Source organism: Perca flavescens, chromosome 23 (assembly GCF_004354835.1).
Source record: "Perca flavescens isolate YP-PL-M2 chromosome 23, PFLA_1.0, whole genome shotgun sequence".
In the NCBI taxonomy this organism is placed as follows: Eukaryota; Metazoa; Chordata; class Actinopteri; order Perciformes; family Percidae; genus Perca; species Perca flavescens.
Genome location: NC_041353.1, coordinates 4316244 through 4322884, shown reverse-complemented (window position 1 = coordinate 4322884; position 6641 = coordinate 4316244). Strand labels below are relative to the sequence as shown.

The window sequence follows — 6641 nt, the reverse complement described above, 5'->3', positions numbered from 1 at the left end:
TTTCTGGTGCCATGTTGTTCATTATTACCACGTAGTTCAGACTTATGATTTTCACACATTTTGGCAGATGTTTCACTGGTAGTAAATAATAGAGAGACGATGAGAGACCGGAACAACCAAACGGCTCGTTCAAAATCCCGTTGGTATTTGGTAACAGTTCTAATAAGTAAGGCCGGCTACACGCTGCCTGCGTGGATTTTACTATGTTTTCACACCAGAAACATGTCTGATGCAGTGCTTCTGCATTGACAGGTGCAATATTTGAAAATCGATAATTATTTATTTTTTTAAATTACATTTATATCTGCATTTATATCAAAACCTAGAGAATTTCAAACAACATGTCATTTATTAATATGTATTCGTGTCAAAATGACATATAAACATCTTGTTGAATTCTATTTTGCCTGGAAACGCTTCGAACACGCTTGCGTGTCATGTGAAAAATAGGCGTGGGTTCTATTTCTAGCTTGCACGCATTTTCGGCGCATGCTAGACATGCGTATCACACAGGCGGTGTGTAAGCTCTGACTTGTTAACGTGGGAGCCGAAATAAAAACAGACGCGCAGTATGTTGTGTGGCTCACTTCATATGTTTAGATAAGAAAAATTACATCTGAATGAGAGGCAGGTTTTAGTTTTACTGTAGTCTGGGTCAACCGAAGTTGACCCAGTCTTTCCGCTCTCTTGTGTGTTGCCATTCTCAGACTCCGTTGGCTTCAGGGAAATAACAACAAACTTTGAACTAGCAGCAAGCTTCACGCTGAAAATGTCCAGTTTTGAAGAATATTTGGATCCTGCAACAAGTCAGGCCTGCTTGGTTCTTTCTGGGAATGATTTAAAATATTTAAAAGAATATGTTTACATCATTTCCTCTAACTGGGACGTTTTGGGACCGATTGGTGGGATTGCTGTGGACGAAGTACACACGGCGATACACTGGTATGAGCTAATGATGTTTAACCATGTATCAGCTAATTTTAAATAGCTCACGTTACTGTATTGTGTCAACAGTTAACTTCATTTCATATTGTATGTGGCATTTTCTTTTGCAGGGTGCAAATGTTCCACCAAAACAAGTTCCTTCCAGAGACTATTTAGCAGAGCCACCGTCACTGCATCCAGAGCTTAGCGCCGCCCAGGATTGTGATTGGTTTAAAGAAATGCAAACAATCGCAGCGTTTTTCCCCCCTCCTATACCAGAATGCATCTGTGGTGTAGCCAGACCATAGGCTAATGGACAGCGCATGTGTGACGTCACCCATTGGTTTGTGGAGATCTGCTATGAGTCGTCGAGTTTGCCGTTACGGGCGCAGCCATCCTGGTTGGGGATGTGAGGGAGGAGCCACGTTACGTTACACACTTTCACTGGCAATCACATCATAGCCACGCCCTAACACGGATGCTTTGTCCATTAATATGATACAGTCTATGAGCCAGACCTTATTCCACAGCGTTGTGGAGAGATAGGTCTGGTAATGTGAGACTAGTGGTACTGTCACTTAGAAATAGACAATGCTGGAAGAAGTATTCAAGTAAAAGTAGCAAAACCACAGTGTACAAATACACTGTTACAACTAGAAGTCCTGCATTTAAAATCTTCTTTTTTATAAAAGTACAAAAGTATCTCAAAATTATACTTAAGTACAGTAGGCTACTTAAGTAAATAAGCATAGTTATTAATATAATTTTGGATTAATAAATGAAATCAAGAATGCTCAGCTGCTGTTATTTATATTTTATTAGTGGCTGATAGTTTGAGATACTAGATAATCTTTGGTCAAGTGCATAGGTCAAGTGCCCTAAGTGTGGGAAAACAACAATACGAATGCTCAAAGCTGATTGGCTGTTGCACCGCTGCAATTTGATTGGTTCTTTGCCAAAGCACTGATGTCCTCATTGGCTAGTTGCTGGCAGCCACGTACGTTTGTATTTGTTTTACAGAAGATCATATCTGTGCGGTCACCATCAAGGATATGGATTAGAAGACATTTAAAAGTCTGTCTTTAGAGGAAAAACTTGAGAATAAACTCCTCGGTGCCCACCAGTGGCGGAATATTGTTATAAACCAAACCTCTAAAAACGTGTAGGGTTATCCAGGAGCAAAAAGGGCTAATTGCTAACTTTAGCTTGTCGGAGAAGACGGTTTTATGTTGTTCCCGTGTGTTTTCTTCGGATTCGGGTTGGTACAGAACCATAGAGTGTTAATATAAATATACAGTATATGTACAGAACAGGCTTTCAGGATCTCCGGCATCATTCTGAGAGGATTACCCAACACGAAAGCAGCCGGACGACGCGGTAAAATTGGGCAAACATGGCTAACTTTACCCAAACTGACAGAGCGTACACAGCAACCTAAGGAGAACAGGTATGCGCCCATTCACGTTATCACCTGTGTTTAGCTGTAGAAAATGTCAATATGTAATAACCATGAACACGTCTATGCTAATAACGCATATGTGTAATTATCGAGTTTTGCTAGTAACGTTAACGTTAGATGTTGTCCCACCATTTTTATTCCACTTAAATCCGCCACTTTGAATTTTTTTTTATTAACTTTATTTCCAAAGACAGTTAACAGGAATTCAATCATCGCAGTACGTAAACAAATAGGATACAAAAATATATAAAAATAATATATGAGAGTAAAAAAAGAAAGTAATATTCTAAACAGAGGAAAATAAAGGAAACCGAAAGGGACAGACTTTCAAGAATGTTAAAGACAGCAGGAGCACTTAAACAAAGAGATTCGAGTAGATATCAGATATTAATATAGCTTTCTTATTGGATACCAACTTAAGAGACTCAAAGTACATGTCAAATTCAACTGGGAATAGTTTGAAGCACGGTGTTGAACTGGAAAATGTTGCCTTGTGGATATGGAACTTACCTAATAAAATAAAGAGATTTACAATATTACACAACTTTCTATCTATCTTTCACTTTGAATTTTCAAGTGACGCTACAAACATATGCTGATGTTATAGAATATGATGCATTGTTGTAGTTGAATCTACCCAACAGTATATAAAGGAGTTCAAATGAGCACAGCCTCATCATCACATCTACAGCAGTCAAATGCGACATACACATTAATGCAGCAGAATATACAGAAACATCAGAATAGAATAGGAAAACTGACAGGACAAAATGTACTGCACAGTGAGTACATACTGATACTTTAAGTACATTTGAAATACTTTAATTTACAGGAAGTACCAGTTGCTGTATGTATGTATTTTTCTTTGTGTAGAAGCATAATTATACAGCTACATGTGGCCCACAGTGTGGTCATTTAGCGCTGCAATTACCTCAGTTAACCACTAGAGGGCGCCGTTGTACTTTATTCTTAACTGCGTTTTGCACTCTGTGGTGGCCCCCCCTGTGGTGCTCACTGCTCAAAGGCTTGAACAATAATAACAGCAGACTTCACTGTGAGCACATTTATAACCTTTGGCAGAAAATAGTTCCAAATAAAAACTTGCCACAATTGAAGTCTTTGGATTACTTCTAGAAAAAAAAACTTTTAAATGCAAACTTTAATGACTGCCAGCACCACAGATGAAATAACACAACTGTACTGGGAGAGAGGCAAAAGTCAGTTGGATATCTCAAAACATCTAAAACCAATATGTCTACTTACTATTTTAACTTTTAATACCCAATTCTCCTTATCTCTAGGAATGGCTGTAAGTGTGTGTGTGTGTGTGTGTGTGTGTGTGTGTGTGTGTGTGTGTGTGTGTGTGTGTGTGTGTGTGTGTGTGTGTGTGTGTGTGTGTGTGTGTGTGTGTGTGTGTGTGTGTGTGTGTGTGTGTGTGTGTGTGTGTGTGTGTGTGAGATGTCTTTAAGCTACTGGGACCTTGAATTCCCATGTAGCCTTTGGGGTTTAATGATACAATGATACTTGTTATTGTATTTTTGTAGCATCACTCCCAGGTGAACCTGTATTGCTTTTTTTATATTGGTTTTATATCTTTTGCTTTTAAAGTACCTGTCATTGTATTGCACTTTATTTGTGCTTTTTGCTCATAAATTTAGATGGTATTATTGTGATTTATGTTTTGAACACGTAACGTTTAAAGTCTTTTCTGCACAGAACATGGCTTCAGCTGTAAATTTCAGGGGAAGGGTCTGGTACTCTTAAAACACCAACTTCTATCCGTGTGGTTGTGTGTAGTGTTGTAAAAAAAAAAAAAAAAAAAAAAATCAGTCTCACTCTCTTTTCTTTCTGTTAGCAGGAGTCACAGGCCGAACACTGTCCATAGCTCTTATGGAAAACCCATTACGATGATTAAGTATCGCTCCATGAGCCACAATGCACCTGCACATTTTTATGTAGTTATTTCTGTGTATGACCTGCCTATTAAGTTAACTCCTCTAAAAAGTTCAACATTACATAAAGTCCATATACTGCCCGGATTTCATGAAGGGAACATGCTATGGTGATTTGTGTGGTGAGGGAGTAGAGGAAGGAGGGGTAGACAGTACCTCAGACAGGTCAAACGTGTTTATTTAATGATTATTATAGCTCTTAGGTTCCTTTTTGTTATTCAAAAACTGTCTTAAACGTCTCATATTTCATAATCCTCCCTAATACATTCATAGGCTTGCATACATTTGTCAGGTAATATAAAGACATCTTCAAATAAAGCAAAATATTTGATTAAAATCTGTGTGATGTTTATGCCATTTTCCGAGAGTTTATATAAAAGAACTCTGATGAATACTGGACGGTTCTTTAACAAAAATTAATGCAGCCGAGAAGTGATTTCTCTATCTACACCAGTGACTTCCAACCTTTTATGGCTGAATGAAGCCCCACAACCCTGTCAGATTAACCCAAACCCTTCGTCTCTTAAACCTACACTAGGGATGCACCGATCTCACTTTTTCAGTCCCGATACAGTTGCCTGCGCTTTGTGATACCCGATACCGATCCGATACCATTGTTGAATTAATAATAAACCTTATACCTTCCTTCCACCAGGTGGAAGAGACTAAAGGCACCAGACTTTCCTAACTAAACATTACTTTCCTAACTAAGACAAAATAACATAGATGTAATGTATTGAATTCTTATTTATTTGTACACTCAACTCTTCCAGCATACAACACACGTGCGACAGAGGGGGAAAAAAACTAACAAAACTGGATCCCCAATCCAGCTACTTTGTCAATATCGTGACCGATATCCGATCTTAATATCGGATCGGTGCACCCCTACCCTACACCACAAACTCTCCATGTATTGCAGAAGAGTTCATGGGTAAGGCTGTGCAATTAATCAAAATTGAAATTGTGTTTACGATTTTGTCTCGTAATGATTTTGCAAGTAAACTCTTATTTTGTGTTGTGTTCTGAATAAAAAAAAAAAAAAAAGAAAAGTGAAAAGTATTGACAGGGTTTTTCCTGGCTCCGAATGGGGGGTAAGCACAGTAAGCATGATTGGTCCGCGTACAGTAAAGGCAATGAGCTTGTGTTACCTTATTTGACCGAAATCCATGCATTTACCTGTCATTTCTTGCAATTTGATAATTAAAAATGTATTATGCTTGAGTAAATAAAATCCCAATCAACAAAACTGGTTAATAAAATATTAATATTTAAATAAATCACAGGGAGAGTCAACTGCTGTTTGGTACATTGCTCTTAAACACATTTTAGAGAGGAATTTTTTTTACTCAATTCTTGTAATTTTGGTGCTGGTGATTTTCCTTTGGGGTTGGCTAAAACCTCTTAGGGGGGGGGCGCCAAAAATTCCTCTTTGCAGGAAAACCCCTGTATTAAGGGATATTTCACAGTTCAAGGTGTTTTCACTGTTGATTTGTTTCACTGTTGTTGTTTTTTTTAACTTCAATGAATGCGCATCTTTCCAAAGATGGTGAGTAATCTTGTTAAATAATCGTGATGTCAATATTGACCAAAATAGTCGTGATTATTTTTTTTTTTTTTCTTCCCATAATTAAGGCAGCCCTATTCATTGGACACGTGTTGTGAGTCACTGATCTGCACCATTTAAGTTTAAACCTTGAGTGAATTACTGAAGCCGATGATGGAGAGCCTAAATTAAGCCCTTTTTGCGCCCACACAGGATGCAGCCGACTCGGCTCACCGTGGTCTGATCGGATTATGTGAGCATCTTTCCAGTGGACAGTTTATAGTTCCTGTCAGATAAGGTTCAGTTTGCAGGTTGTCATAAATGCGAATCTGATTGCTATTTATTGGCTTATCTGGACTGGATTTCCCACCGACTGACAGACTGATACATGAGGCTGACATTTGTTGCTCATTAAACATCGCGTGTGGTTCTGTCCGTCTTTCCCCTTTGATGATTTGTATTGACCTTTTATACATCGGACATTTTGTTGTATCGTAGCAGCTAAAGTACAGGCGATAAGTATTCTGGCTGAATTACATCTGAATGGAACACAGACATTATTATTTTAGTTACTGAGTAGACCTGTGCTCTTCCTGCTTCTTCAATTTGCAGTAGTATGGTGTAGCCTTGTCTGTAGACCTTCCTCCGCAGCGCTGCAGAGGAGGGTCTGGCTAGTCCACATAGCCTTGTGGGATGGGAGAAAAACTTGCTCTGGTTTATTGGCATTTCTTTAAACCAATCACAATTGTCTTTGGCGGTG

At 38.6% G+C, this 6641-nt stretch overlaps 1 long non-coding RNA gene across 1 annotated transcript in view; it reads left to right on the top strand.

Moving 5' to 3' along the window:
• The first annotated feature begins 1932 nt into the window (after positions 1-1932).
• LOC114550284 (uncharacterized) overlaps positions 1933-6641 on the top strand; it is a 22089-nt gene continuing 17380 nt past the window's right edge. Inside the window, exon 1 of the long non-coding RNA XR_003691671.1 lies at positions 1933-2371. This is a non-coding gene — a long non-coding RNA (uncharacterized LOC114550284). The remainder of the gene's footprint in view (positions 2372-6641) is intronic.